A 16864-nucleotide genomic window follows, 5' to 3' on the forward strand; every position below is an offset into this window, starting at 1 on the left:
CATAAAAGCTTACAATTGGAATAGGGAAGGCTGGGGTTCATCTTCAGAGGAGGACATTGAATAATTTACCCCAAAGAATAATGTTAAATGGTTATCTGACCAGAAAGAATGCATAGAACTCAAAAAAGACTTTAAAAATCAAGAGATTGAGGAAAAATTAAAAAGAGAAAAATCTTCTAAAAAAAAAGATTATGAAAAAAACAAAACCACTAGAAAAGGGGAAACAGGGTTTTAAAGATGAAAATAATTCTTTGAAAATTAGAAAATTAGAAAAAATTTGTTGCTATATATTTTGAATCCTCCCTAATGTTCTTCTGGGCACATGACAATGTTCTCTTTTGTTTTGCATTTCTTTTCTGTTTTTCTTTTTTTCTTACTGTTTTTTCAAATAAAATATTGTAATGGGCTGAAACTGAGCAGATGCCCTTGGACAGCCAAGCACTTGAGACTAATTACTTATTGGACAATTCTCTATTAGCATATGCTTGGTAAATGGTCCACCCCACTATTCTGTGCTGGCTTGATCTGTTGGCATATACAGAGAATTGTAGGAGGGATTAGAAGGTGGAGTAAGACAAGGGAGAGTGACTTCTGGCTGGGGGGAGGAAGAACAGAAAAAGTGGAGATTCTTGTGTCTATTCCTCTCACTTCGACAAAGAATAAAGATCAAGGACTTTTGCTTATCCTGACTCTGGCTGATTCTAAGGTATTCAGGGTGCTAACTCGGTCTTCACAAAATATTTTTTTTTAAAAAGAAAGAAAATTAGTATTGAGCAAGGGGAAGCTGGTGAAGCTATAAGAGAACAAAGAAATAACAAAACAAAATGTCAATAATAAAAAAAAAGAGAGAGTGTGTGAAACACCTTATAAGAAAAACAACAGATCTGGGAAACAGATCAAGAAGAGAAAATATAAAAATAATTGGACCACCTGAAAGCTGTGACAAAAAAAAAAAAAACCTGACACATGTGTCAAATATTTGAAATAATCAAAGAAAAGTGTTCTGGAATGATACAACACAAGGGAAAAGTAGAAATAGAAAATAATACAGCAATAACCATTTCAAAAGATCCTTTGTAAAATATATATTTATTTATTTATTTATGAGTATTCTTGCCAAATTTTGAAACCTGAGGATCAAAAAGAAAAATTTGCAAGAAACAACAAAAAAGAATAAAATAAACTGGAGCTGCAATTAGAATTGTACAGGATTTATCAGCAGCCATTAAAAAAAAGACCACAAGTCCTAGAATAATATATACCACCAATCAAAAGAATTAGACCTGTAGTCAAAAAATATCATATCCAGCAAAATTATCCATAATACTGAATATAAAACATGGACATTCTTTTTTTCAGGACTGTGTCTCAACCAAACCTGAACTTTGTAGAAAATTTAACATCTAAGAGCCAATATCAAAGATTAATTTCAAGGAACTCAATATAGGCAAATTATTTATGGTTTTTACATGGAAATTTCTACCATGTGTTTAAGATTGACATCAGTTATTAGCTAGCTCAACAGAAAGTTTGGAGCAGAGTTACCTGATTTTTAAAAAGAAAAACTGTCTAGGAAAAGGCAAAAATAGTGATTATGTTATACAACTGAGGTGCTGAGGAAGAACCAACACAGAAGAATTAGACGGGAGAGAAGATGGAAATGGGTTAAATAGGGAACAGAAGGATATTTAGATTAATAGGAGTGGGATTAGGTGTGTAGATCATTGAGAATGGGATGAATAGGGAAGGAAAGGGTTGGGAGAGAAGATAAGGCAAAGATCCAAGGATCCTTGTAGTAGAAGAGTTAACACGGCTAGGAAATACAAACACTATAACAAGGATCAGGAGTAGAATTTATTACAAAAAAAAAAGTATGATAGTAAACATTTATCTTAGACAAAGTCAAACAAAGATTCAATAGAGAGAAATCTACATTATGTCAGCAATATTAATATTATTTTAGATGCATTATTACATATGGATAAATGTGTATGTATGTGTATGAGTACACATGCATATGCCTGAATATTTGTGGATATGTAGGTATATATATATATATATATATATATGTATGTATATAAATATGTGTATGTGTGGGTCTGTAGGTGGGTGTGAATATATGTGTGTGTATGTCTGTGTACATGTAGATGCATATAAATATATTTGTGCTTACCTAGCTGTAACCTACTTAGGAGAGGGGGGAAGAAAGAGGAGATAAAGAATAAAGTCAAAAGTATACAGCAGAGAGCAAAAAAATTACTTACAAGGAAGCAAAGAAAATATGGTCATGAATATAATCTCTTATATAATCTATTATTATACATTATTATATATGTTCTGGACACATGACAATGTTATGCTTTGTTTTTGTTATATTTTTCTTTTTTGTCTCTCTTTTTCTATTTTGTTTTTTCTTATTTCCTGCATTATTGGGTCAAGAGTTTTTGTGTTAGTGTTTTGTTTTGGTTTTTTGGGGTTTTTTTGTTTGTTTGTTTGTTTTTGTGGTCACAGCTTTCAGGTCAAACTATTCATATATTTTAAAATTCCATAACTGTTTTAAAGACTAGCAAACCATATAATGACTACAAATCTTACAGAGGAATTTTGGAGAGTTGTTTTCCCTCATAAGTAAAAGGTGAATTACTGTAAAGCTGAGATTAAGGTAAGGGTGAAGTGAATGAAAAAGATGTAAGAAGATGAAGTCTCAATAAAAAGGTAAGATAGAGTTTTGCATTGTTTAAGGAAACCAAGTTGTAAAAACAATGAACAAATAAGACAGTGTTAAATACTAAATTTTGATTGGGTAATAAAAATCTTTTTCAGAAAAAGTGCTGCCTATGCATTCATAGTTTTCCTGTCCCTTTTTGCATGTGAAGTTGTTTTTTTTACTCAAGTACAAGATTATTTTTATTTACTCCTATTGAATTTCATCTTATTAGCTTCAGCCCAAATAAATGCTCTAGTCCAGTAATTCTCAGAATAAACTCAGTGAGCTCTCAGAGATCTCTCCGAGGCTTTTTAGTATATCCTATGTATCAAACCCATTTTTATAATAATATGAAAATATTATTTACCTATCAAACTGTTCTCCCTTTTTTCTAACTACATATTCCTGTGAAGTCATATTATCTGCATATAATGCAACCAAACGAACAGATTAAACAAAAAGATGGATAGGAAGAGAATTGTGCAACAATGGACTCATCCCATTAAAGTATATCTTTTGGAAAAAATATTTTTCATAAAGATATTATTTAAGATGTAGTGTCTTTGATTATATCAATTAGCAAATGGATTTATAATCCATTTTAATTTCTAATAAAGTAAATATTAATAGGTATGACCCAAATACCCAAAAGCTCTTTGAAGTCATCAATAATTTTTAAGGTCCTGAGACAAAAAAGTATGAGAACCACTGCTCTAGTAATTTTGGATGCTGCCTCTGTCATTGTGTACTAGCTATTTCTGTGGCTTCAATAAACTATAGCATGTGTGATGGTCACACTAAGCAGTTTTGGTAGATAAACTGAGAGGATTTGGGGGGTCTCAAACCTGCCAGTGATTTAGGGAATTTCTACCTTAAGTATGTGGAGATCTCTCCTAGTCAAATGGGTGGAGGGGACCAATTTGTTCCAGTGACCATAAAGATAGCTGAAGTAGGCACTGTGAAGTGGTTAGAGTTTGGTCAGACATCATTTTTCATCTTCTCAATAAGTAGTATGAGATTTGCTAATGATTTGCTAAGAACTAAGTAAATTCCATACAATCTATTTCCTTTATTTACTCATTTATTAATGCTGTCCTAAAAAGTAAATGAGGTAATCTGGCATGACATTTTCTTAGTGTATTTATTCTTTCTTTGTAATCATCACTTGTCTTTCTAGATGTTCCTCAATTATTTATTTAATGATCCACTCTAGAATTTTCATGAAGATTAAAATCCTGGGAAATTCTGTTCTCTTTCCTTTTTTGAAAATCAAAACAACATTTGCCATTCTCCAATTTTGTGGTCTTTAATATTATCCATGATTGTACAAACGTCATTAACAATGATTAGTCATATCTACCAATACTTTCAATATTTGAGATCTAGATCTCAATCTGGGCAAGGTAATCTAATTGATCAAGGGCAGATGGATCTCCCCCACCCAAAAAAAAAAAATAAAGAAAAACAAGAAAAACTACATTTGAGAAAGTATATCTTCTCTAATATTTTCAGGAATCATTTTCTATGCATCCCAAATAAATATCTTATCCCCTCTTTATTCCTCCTTTTTTTGACAATATATTTAAAATACATATTTCTTCATGTCATTGCTTAGTTTAACTGCTACAACTAATTCTGAACTTTAGCACTCCAATTTGTTCACATAAGATCAGGCTATGATATAATATTCATCCATTATTGCCTGGCTTTTCTTCTATATTTTGCATATTTAAAGAAATATTTATTAGTCAGTTCCTTATTCAAATCATTATCTTTACTTATATCCCACATTTTTCTCATCACTGGAATGTATTTCTTCAAAATTTCATTCTTTAGAATCCTACATCCATATTCTACACATATTAATTCATCATCAAGCATCCTAACTTCTAATACCTCAACTTACTTCCCATAGTCTGCTACTCCACTCAGCTATATACAAAGATAATCATAACATAAATTATGCCATCAGTCACAAGAGTTAAACTTCCTTATTGATGAATTCTAAAGTTTTTTTTCTGATTTTGATATTTTCTAATTCCAGCTTTCTCTCTGCCTTCAAACCCATTTGTACCATTCTTTATCCTCATATTATCTTCTAATGCTTTTGTTTCTGTTTTTTTTAGACCCCACTCCTGCACAAGTTACAGTCTCTTTCTCTTCCCATGCACCCTTCCTGTCCTCTTTTTGAATCTTTGGTGAACCACTTCAAATCTACACTGTCCTCTTCTTTCAAATTCCTTAACTCTTTATCACGTTGGCTAGAGCTTTGATGATGGTCCCAATGGTGCCCTTAGTCTTCTGGGTTTTGAGCAATTCTCTATATAGAAGTCATTTATTGTAGCTTCTCTTGGATTTGGGGGGTATTTTTAGGCTAGTGATTTTAATGATTTAGGTTCATTGGAATAGATTGATTTGTCTATATTCATTTAGGCAGCTTCCCTGGTTGTAAATCCCAAATGCTTAAAAAAAAAACAATCAACAAACCACAGGCAAAATGGAATTTTATATTCTCTACACTTTTCAGTTAATTGTGTGATGATGAGAGATATCATATTTTATGGAATGCCACTTGTCAAATCTAATTTTCCCCCTACTAATATCCTCAAGCATCCCCTCAAAGCATATGTAGATTACATTCAAAATTTCATATAGATGGGAAAGAATCAGAGTGTCCTTAGTTGTTGATGTTCTCTTAAATGTTTTCCCCCCCATGATTTATAAGGATTTTTTTCATACCTTTGATATTTTGCTCTCTTGAAAATCAGTGATTTAGTGCCCTCATAACTGTGTCACATTCAGCATACACTTAATTTAATCTAGCTACTTTTTTAATCTAACTATATTCTCTTTATCTCTCCACAAAATCCTAATGAGGCAACTATATAGTATAGTGCATAGACTGCTGGGCCTGGAATCAGGGAGACTCATCTTCATGAGTTCGTGTAATTCTAGTTAAGTCATTAACTCTGTTTTCCTCAGTTTTCTCATTTATAAAAATGAGTAGAGTTAAATGGCAAAGCACTTCAATGTATTTGCCAAGAAAACACAAAGAGCTGGACTCAGTTTTTAACAACTGAAAAATTATTAAACAAATCCCTAATGACGCCTCATTGAGTATAGAGATTTCCACAGGTTCTAGAATAGAACTGAGTATAAGTCATGGAATGCTGGAAAGGTTTATGTTTAACCCTGGAACTAGCCCAACTAAGTACAGAGAGACTCTTTGTTGCCACTAATCTGGCCCCATAGTTAAAAATTATTTGGCCATGGAGAGCCATGAAGTTATAACAAAACTGATAGAACCATGTCAAAAATACAGGATCACAACTCTACTTATTGTTTTTGATTGTGAAAAAGCATTTGCTTCAACGAAACAAAGTGGTTGTCTTAAAAACTCTTTCTAACAAAACATCTGCCATTATTATAATATAATCATTGAATATTCCTTGAAAAGCATAACAATAGAAATAAATGTGTTCAATGACTTTCTAAATATAAACACCAGAAGAGACACAAAAAAGGGACTTGTGAGCTAAGCAAAAATGTTCATTATTATAATGGGAAAAAATCCCAGTTGAAGAAAGATTCTCTGTAAATAATTAATTTCCCCTGGATGCCCTTGTTTTCAGATAATAGTATACTAGTTGCATCAATCTTGGACCATTAGATAAGCTCCTGGACCACATTTAAAATTCTCAAAAGAACTTATTCTAACTATTCATATAGATAAAATACAGAAATTTGGATAGACAGCTTGTAGAACTCGTAAACTAATTCATATTATCTGGGAGAGGAATTGCAGATGGACAATGAGTTGGGTCCAAATTGAACAAGAGAGAGGATTGGAATGTGTTTGGGAAAATTTAAATTTCAGGATAAGAAGGTAGAGATTGATGGAAATTTGCACTTAGGGGTTTACAAAGAGAGTGACCTAGGTATAACAGGATGCACTAGGAAAACAATCCCTTTGAACCTTGCCTTGAAATAAAGGGAAGGACCAGTAAAATATTTTATCAGCTATAAATTCCTCCCAATCCCAGATCTATGAATTCCCATGATTATAAGGATAAAATAATAGATACAAAATTGAGGTATTGAAGTTTAGAGTTAGCAACAGTTGAAATTTAAAGCACAGCAATGGTAAAATGTAATAACAATATTGTATATATTTTATAATCATTATATCTCATTATACAAAATTGTCCATACATCTGCCATGTGAAGCAGTTTTACCACTTACCCATCTTTTGTATATATTTTTAATGTTATAAAAGTCAAATTAATCTATAACAGATCCAATTTTGTGTTTCACAGTATTTATTATGGTACTAGTACCATTAAATAATTTAAAACATAGTTTGTAATATAGTCTACTAAACACAAGTGAAATATATTATGGCAGAAAAATTGGCATCTAAAATTTATTTTTATGATTCAATACTAAAAAAAATTCATATATGGATCAAATTATCTATAAAATAAAAAATCATTTAGTCACTTTTAAAATTTGTGCATGCATAGTAATATTCGAGAAATTAATCCTTTGGAAATGAAACTCTTTTAAAAAATGTAGTTTAGAATGTTAAGTAGTAAAACCACTATGCTAAAGAACTCATGGACTTGGAATAAAGGAGGTTGGGTGGTTACTAAGACAAATCTTCTGAAATCTATTCAGTTTTAGGACTATGATGGCTCTAGAAAAGCCCCCCTAACCAGGGGACTGTTTATAGTATCAGAATATTGAAAAAAGCTTAAATACTAAAAGTAGAATAGGCTGATATAACCTGGTCCATTGGTAGTGTAAACTGAGATTGAGATCAGATATAGCTTTCTCTCCAACCTGCTTTCTCACCCGATCCCCTTTGTTACATAAATTATTATCCTAAGAGAAATTAAGATTCTTCCTACATGAGCTCTGCAACCAAAGATGTTTTGGGGGGAAAGTTGTATTTCATTATTAATTTATCCCCTCCATCTAATCCATCTAAAAATCTTTATTTTGAAAAATGATAACTGTTGGAATGATTGTATATAAGTAGCAGCAAAGTGCTATTCGTAAGGCTATGAAATTGGTCATTCTTTCTATCAAAAAAATGGAACCATATCCCATCATTAAACTGTACAAACCTTTAGTCCCAGAAATTGCACCACTAATTCTCCTACAAAGATGGATGTTAAAGTCTCCTAGCATGACAACAGGAGTTGAGGAAAGAAAGATTGTAAATCAGTTACTGAACTTTTTTATGAAAGAAATGAGGTGTCCTTTTGATTGGCAGAAAACAGCCAGCAGAATTTTAATTGGATGGTAAATATGCTTTGAGAAACTGAAAAGTGCAGCAGTTTCTGAGTGATGATGGTAGAGAGCAAATGTGGAAGTAGGAAAAGAAAAGGGAGCATTCTTAACTCCCCAACTCAATTAATGATTAAATAGAAATGAGTAAAAGTATAACTAATGTTGGAGAGGGTAGCCAGGGAGACAAGAATTATCATGATGAAACCAGGTCTCAATGAGAATAAAAAGATGGAGAAAGCAAGATCAAGAAGAGGATACAAGGAAAATGAAGATGTTTCAAGTATTGGAGACAGTAAATGAAATGCCATAGAATAAGAAGATGGAGTTCATGGGAAAAGAAAATAAGTGTCCCTGGATTGTGAGATACGTGAAGAGTAATAAGGTATAAGAAATCCACAAAGGAAGGAGCCATCATAGCTATGGGCCTGGAGTGAAGACATTGTTGACCAAAGATATATAAGAAAAGGGGAGAAAGGAACAAAAGACATAGACCAAAAAAGACATTTAAGAAGCAGTATTCTAAACAATGATTGAGACAAAGAATGAATCTTGAAAATAATTAATCTATTAAAGAGAATACAAGTGTCACAAAATTATGAGATTCAGTTGAAACAACATTTAATAGCATAATTAACCAAAGGGATGTTTTAAGAACTGAATAAGTATTTTAAAATAGAAAAATCAACAAATTAGCAATTCCAAAATTAAGGGACTAATAATAGTCAAAGAAGATATAAATGAATTTGAAAAAATTATTGAATTGATAGAAGAGGATATTTGAAAAATTATCAATAAACAAAAGGTTAGTTTGATTACAAAGAACAAAAAACTAAATTTAAAAATTTTAGAGTTTTATTAATATATTTTGCTCATGCAGTATCTAAATTTTCTCATACATCACTACTTCTCTCCAATAGAGCCATCCCTTATTTTTTTCCCAAAGGAAGAAAAATATAAATAAATTCAACAAAACCAATTGATGCATCAAAAAAATTTTCTTAAACATTTTCTTAGACTACCTTTACTAGCTCCACAAGAAGATTTGAGAAGTGTTTTCTCATATCTTTTCTATATGATAAAGCTTTTTTTGCATTTTTTGGGTAATTTTTCATCACTTATGTTTTATTTTTTGTTTGTTCTTTACATGTACATTGTTATAACCATTATGTATCTTATTTGGGCAGCTCTGTTTACTTCAATTTGTATGAATTCATGTAAGTTTTTTCATGCTTCTCTGTAATTATGTTTCTTTGAACACAGTAATATAATATTATATTCATACAGCACAATTTGTCCAGCCATTTACCAATTCAAGGGTATCTATTTTGTTTCTCTACTTCACACACACACACACAAACACACACACACACACACACACACACACACCACTGGGTTCTATATTTTGTTGCATATTTAATCCTTATTTTTGGCAAATACATTTTTAGGATAAAAGATTAAGTGAGACTGAGAGACTAGATATTTTAATCACTTTATTTTCATATTTTAACAAAAGTGTTTTCCAGAATGATTGTACTAATTCATAGCTCCCCCCCAACAGCCAGAATGCTGTAGTCATAGTATATCTATGATAAGGACTCCACCAGAATGATAGCTATGGGAATGGAGAGAAGAGATTGTTTACCAAAATATTTCTTTCTTTCTTTTTTTTTTTTTAAATAGCCTTTTATTTACAGGTTACATGTATGGATAACTTTACAGCATTAACAATTGCCAAACCTCTTGTTCCAATTTTTCCCCTCTTTCTCCCCACTCCCTCCCCCAGATGGCAGGATGACCAGTGGATGTTAAATATATTAAAATATAAATTAGATACACAATAAGTATACATGACCAAAACGTTATTTTGCTGTACAAAAAGAATCAGACTCTGAAATATTGTACAATTAGCTTGTGAAGGAAATCAAAAATGCAGGTGTGCATAAATATAGGGATTGGGAATTCAATGTAATGGTTTTTAGTCATCACCCAGAGTTCTTTCGCTGGGCGTAGCTGGTTCAGTTCATTACACTATTGGAAATGATTTGGTTGATCTCGTTGCTGAGGATGGCCGGGTCCATCAGAATTGGTCATCATATAATATTGTTGTTGAAGTATATAATGATCTCTTGGCCCAAAATATTTCTTGTACCTCTTTGATAGGGAGGGAATATATTGGAGAGATGTTGAAGAGATAGAAATAACAGGAAATGACAAATATCTAAGGAGAAGCTGGTGACATATAACTAGAACCAAAGAGAGAGTCTGGAATTGAAGACATTCAGAGAGGAATCATATGTATAGAGGTAATAATGAAACCTATGAGAACTGATTAACTCATCTGGTGAGATAATTTAGCAAAAGATACTGGGGAGTTGTCAGAGAACTGAACTGTCATAAAAACCTAGAGGTGTGGTCAAGGGTCAAATGCTACAGAGAGGTCAAGAAGAATAAAATTGAAGAAAGTCACTGAGTGATGAGGTCAGAAGCCAGATTACAAAAAATTGAGAAAGGAATGAAAGGAAAGGATTTACAGGCAATGGGTGTAGACAGATTTTATCTATGAATGTGGTGAAATAAAAGAAAGAGAAATATAGGAGAATTGCTTGAGGGAATGAGATTTCTAGTTAGAGGTTTTCCTACAGATTAAAAGATCTGGGGGATGTTTTTAGGAAATAAGGAAGCAAATAGCAGATAGGAAAAGATTAGAGAAATAGGAGGGAAGAATAGGAGACAATTAGGAAAATAATTAGTATAATTAATCACATTAATAGTAAAGCTCATATCAATGGATATAAAAAAGTACTCACTTATGTTAAAATGTTATTAAAACATAGGAATTGGATAACTTTTCTTTGACATGATTAAACGCATTTATCTAAAGCAAAGAGCTAGCTTTATTTGTAATGGAGAAATTCATAAAGTTTTCCTAATAAGATCAAGGTAAAACAATAATGCATCTCTATTTTTCTCTCTGTCTCTCTTTCTCTTTATGTGTCTCTGTCTCTGACTCTCTGTGTGTGTGTGTGTGTGTGTGTGTGTGTGTGTGTGTGTGTGTCTTTCTCTAAGGATCTCTATGCCCTTCCAATCTTCCATCTTGAAACTAAAACCACTTATAAATTTTTTTCTCTTGTTATAATGTGAGCACTCTGAAAAAATAAATTGATTTGCTATTAGTTGTACCCTCAATGATTTGCACATAAGTGCTTAATAAATTATTTTTCATTAATTCATTTATTCAATTATGGTTTGACCTATAGTAATCTAGCTATAACAATGTGGTTGGAAAACTTAAAGTATTAAGAACTGACAAAGAGGACTAAAAATTATCTCTATTTGCAAATGATATAGTGGTTTACATAACAAATCCTAAAGAATCAACAACAAAAAAATCTAATCAAGAAAATTAATAGCTTTAGTAAAGTAGCAGGATAAAAAAATAAATCTCCTCAAATCATCTTGAGCATTTCTATTATTAACAAACTATAGGATCAAAGTAGAGAATGAAAAAGTTCTATTTAAAGATAACTACAAAATTTATAAAGTATTATGGAGCTAACCTAGCAAGACACAAAGGACTTACACAAATAAAACTACAAAACATTTTTCATAGAAAATAGAATTACCTAAATAATAGAAGGGAAATTCACTGGTTATGCATCAGTCAAAGCAAAATAAATAAATAAATAAAATAAAACTAGTTAAACTAATCTGTAAATAAGGACTATGGCAATCAAATCACTAAAGGAATGCTAATTTATGTGAAGCTTCAAAAGGGAAAAGAATAAGATTTCTACAGTGTATATTATGTACTAGGTACTGTAGAAAGTGCTTTGCAAATATTATCTCATTTGATTCTCACAACTGTGGGAGGCATTTGCTGGAATAATCTCCATTTTATTGTTGAAGAGACTTAGGCAAGAAAATATTAAGTAATTTGCCCTTGATCAAACTGAATCAAACTGAAACCACTTATAAATTTTTTCTCTTATTATAATATGAGCCCTCTGAAAAAATAAAATGATTGGGTTGTATTTGAATTCAGATCTTTATTCTATATCAAGTGCTGTATCCATTTGCCACCTAGTTACCTCTTTAAAAAAATAGATATGAATATCCTGAAAAAGAAAAAAAGATGGAAATAAAATTCAGTAATGTATTTTCTTGGAGATTTGTGTTTTCTTTTTTTCATCTAATGATAAAAGCATGTTTTGTGCCAGAGTATCATCATGAAAGTAACTGGCAAATTTGGGAACAGATAGAAAACACCAGTAATGGAGGTGATATGGAATACAGATACAATGTTTCTCTACTTGAAATTCATACATCAAATCAATTTTTTTCTGAAAAAATAGTTTTCAATTATTCAGGAAAAATTTTTAATTTTCAATACCATCAAATTTAAGATTCCCAGTACTTACTTTATTCCATACCTTCAGGAAACCAAAAGATTAGTCCCATGATACCAAACAATTAATAGTAACATTATTTATAATACTAAAAATTTGGTACCTAAAGGTAGGCTAGGAACAAATTTGGTACCTAAAGATTGGGAAATGACTGAATTAATTGTTGTATAAGATAGTATATAATAAGTGCTTAGTAGATGCTTGATGGTTCCATGGGAAGATTTAAATGAATTGTGGTAAAGTGAAGAAAGCATAAATGAAAGAATATTATTAATAATGACTTCAATATTATAAATGAAGACAACATTTAAAGATAACATACCTCAGGTCAACTACAAACCATTGCATTTAAAAATACATCATTCTTTAACCAAATGATAAACTATAAAATGGGAGAGTTACAAGTACTGTCCATTTTGATAATTTTTTCTAAACGATTTTGTTTTTATTATAGGAAGTTACTATGGAATTTTTTTATTAATAAGTCACTAATGTCTCCTAATGAAATATCTCAAAAAATTGTTGGTGGTTAGTGCAAGACATATTTGTGAAAATTAGGAAATAAGCCTACTTGAATTCCTGAAACTCAAAATAGCATCAACAAAAAAGTTAAGTTAATAATGTTGCAGGCAATAAAAGAAAAACGATCATTACAAGTGAGTAATAAAAGCATAACAAATAGTTTTTCCAGCTGGCAGAGTTGTTGCATCATAATATTATAAAATATATTCAAGGAAAACACCTAGGTTTTTCCATTCTGAAGAACATAGCTAGTATGGAGTAAACTTGTATCTGGAAGACTTTTTTATCGAAAAGAAGCGAAAATTTGTGTTTATGAAGTATTTCCAGCTTTCTCATAAACTGACTGCCTAAAGAGAAGACAGTCTATACTATGTATACCTAATAAAATACTAGTTTTTATTCTTTTGAATACTGATCAAGAAATCCAATGAAAAATAAGTGATGCTTTTTACCCCAGAAGTATACAAAAAGTTATTCAGAATTCTGTCCATGTTAAAAAGATGACCTTCAAGAAAAGTATGAACAGACATGATATATGTAGTTTTTAAAGCTCTGTTTGTAAGTAGCAAGGATGGAAAGCTCTAAAGAAAGACCTCACAATGTTCATAAAACTTCAAGGTGAGGTCCTGGAAGTCCATGGTACAAAAGTACATAGACCCGATCAAATATCCATTTGAACAAAGCTTTGGTCTCTTTTACAAAACCATAGTTGAAGTTGCTATTTGCTATGCTACCCATCATCCCTTCTACAGTCCTGCACAATAAATTTCTTCCTGATGTCAATGTCAAAAATAAGTATATCTCTTCAGAGTAATTTATATGCTTTCAATCATGACACAAAAACCATAAAAGGAAGTATTAGATTTAAAGTGAAAATGGTAAAAGGTTCAAAGCCTATAAAGTTCCTTGGGAAAAAGCATGATGCAAGCCCAAGGAATTATTTGAAAGAAAATCTGCAGCATACCGAGGAGCTCTGTCTTGAAAATTTTACAGAAGGATTGAAACGAGTCACACACGTTGAGAGATGAGAAGACATAGAGAGGTTCTGATCTGAACTATCAGAGTGGTTATCTATATCAATAAAAATAACATATTTCAACTTTAAAATTTTAAGAGTGCTTTAAGATTTTCAGAGTGATTTTAAATCATTTTCTTGATCATTCAACTAAAAGTGACCCTGCCCTATTTTAAGTCTGTCATAGTATCATTTGATTTCCTCTATGCACTTAATCTTCATAAATTGTACTATGATTATTCATGCATAAATTTCATAACCCACACATATATATGTGTGTGTGTATATATATATATATATATATATATATATATACTTCAAGACTGTAAAATTCTTAAGAGTAGAGACTGTATCTTTTAAAATTTATATACTTCTGGCCCTCCATTAAAATCCTACTTTCTTGTGCTTTGGACAATCCTAGATTTTCTAAGGTTTTGCCAACAGAGCACAAGCTGTAACAATTCTTGCCAAGTTAGAAGGACTTTCATCATAGACCTTGCAACAGACTGTCCATCTGTTACCCAAGTACCAGATTAAGTTCATGGAGCTTCATCCTTGGAATGATGTCCATGAGGTGATGAACAAGGTTCACTAAAGCAACTTGTCAAACTCTCTATTAAGCTAAGGAAACGTTAAGATCTATATCTGCACAAATGATGAAGTCACAAATATTTTGAATGTACCTAAAATACTGAAATAGAATACTCTCTCTCTTTCTCTGTATGTATATATGCATACATAAATATCAACTATAAACACATGTATGTATATATAACATACGCACACACAAAAAAATTTTGTTCTTTTTTCTTTACCAAAAATCTTTTTAAAAAGTACTAAGGTGACCAATTACGGTAATTAATAACCCAAATGCCAAGTAATGTCTTATTTCTCTATTTTTAAATTTCTTTCTATTTCATATTTATTGCATTTGTCCACCTTTATACTATATTTCATTTTAGAAACCACTTCACCTACATCCAAACTATTAAGGCAGTGTGGTTCAGTGGAACAAACAAATAATTTGACATCTCAAGTGTGTGAATTATCAATATGCCACTTGCTAACACTAAGAAAGTTAGCTTTCTCCTTTATGAAGAACATCGGGAATAGGCTTTAATTAGGATGAAGGGATGATTATCAAAATTGCCTTTGAATGGCATGGTGGTTAGGGTTAGGGTTTAGATGTTCTATTTTGTGATATAGTGGATAGAACAATGGATAGGAAGATGGGAAACCTAAGTTCAAGTATTCCTTCAGACACTATCTGAATGACACTGGGCAGTCAAGTCACTTAAATTTTCTCAGCCTCAGTTTCCTCATTTGCACAAAGATAATAATATCTTGTATATTATTGTATAGTTATATAATATTATGTAGGCACAGGGTCATTGTGAGGATCAAATGAGTTAATATGTAAAGATACTACAAATTTTAAAGCACTATGTAAATGCTAGCTATATTCATTTTTAATATTAATAGGTTGAGAAAACATAAGTAATTGTTATTCATATACATAAGGTTGCAATAGCAAGAAGAATTTGCTCATCAAGAACTCCCCGCTCAGATGAAATCACAAATTCAGGTTAAAAACCAGAGGGGGGAAAATGTTAAACAAATATGAAAGTCTTAAAAGACAGTGTTTCCAAAGTACATTAGAAAGAAGTTAGAGGAAAGGAGAGTCTGTATAGTGAGACCCTCAGGAGAAATCAAATGGCAAAACTGAAATTGGTATGTCTCACATTTTTATGCATCTTCTGGGATTTGACCTTGTTGCCCTCAATCGTCTCTGCCCTATCTTTCAATTTGAGTTAAAGAGGATCAGTATGAATTTACCATCAGGAGCTGTTGCCCAAAGCCCTGGTGTAATTAGTTGATGTATTAATTTGCCAACTAGATGTGCACTGAACATTATGATGGTAGATTATCTTGCCAAACCCTCACAGTGAAAGCCCTAAAGGGATGGAAGGAAAAAGAACATTTTCAATCTCAAACTACTTGCTGAAAATTTAGCATGGTCAACAACAGATCCCATTCTGGAGTGAGTCAAGCCTCCTTACTCAGCAGGAGAATAACTGGCATTCACTTGTATTATCTGAAGTATGGAAGACTGGTATTACTATTATGATTACAAAAACCAGCACAATTTCATTAATATAACTGTCTCACCACAATTTAACTCAAACATGGAATATGGTACCAACTGATATATTATTAAAATTCCATTTAGCTAAATGCTAAGTTTACAAAGGGAGGGTCTATGAACTACAGCATTTGATTAATGTCTTCTGTTAACATTTTTGTCTTCATATAATGAAAGTGTTATTTTATGCAGATCAGAAAAAATAAATACATCCATTAATATTAATAACCTTGTACAATTTAGTTAGATGAATTCAAGTCATCAATAACTTATGTAAATAAAAACCTGGATTTTCCTACCACAGGCATGAGTTTGGAAATATCTTTAGGAGTCAACTCCATGGGAAACTCTTTTGTGTGTGCTTCAGCTCGCTATATCCCTTCCTCTTTTAATTTTATTCCTATCATTTCCATTTTGAGATGGAATGAAGATATTGTCATGACAATGATTCCAGCAGCTTTTAGAAGCAGCTCGAAAGAAATTGTATAATTACATCATAAACACACAGGTGTAATGCTATATAAACTTTAATTGAAGTCATTGCCAGGGAGAGGAGCTCTCCTGTTTTAAGTAATATACTCAGTGCTCCAATTCAGCACATCAGATGGAGGTGGGGGGGAAAGCTCCAGTACCAAACTGACAAGACATAAAAATATCCCTCCCCTTATAGAAAACTGCAAGGGAATTAGAAGACACACTAAAAAATACCTGGAATGCAAGGTAAATTAACAGAGCATGTTTTTTTTTTTTTTAATGTCTAAGAGAAGACTATTGC

The sequence above is a fragment of the Sarcophilus harrisii genome, chromosome 6 (assembly GCF_902635505.1).
Source record: "Sarcophilus harrisii chromosome 6, mSarHar1.11, whole genome shotgun sequence".
Lineage (NCBI taxonomy): Eukaryota > Metazoa > Chordata > Mammalia > Dasyuromorphia > Dasyuridae > Sarcophilus > Sarcophilus harrisii.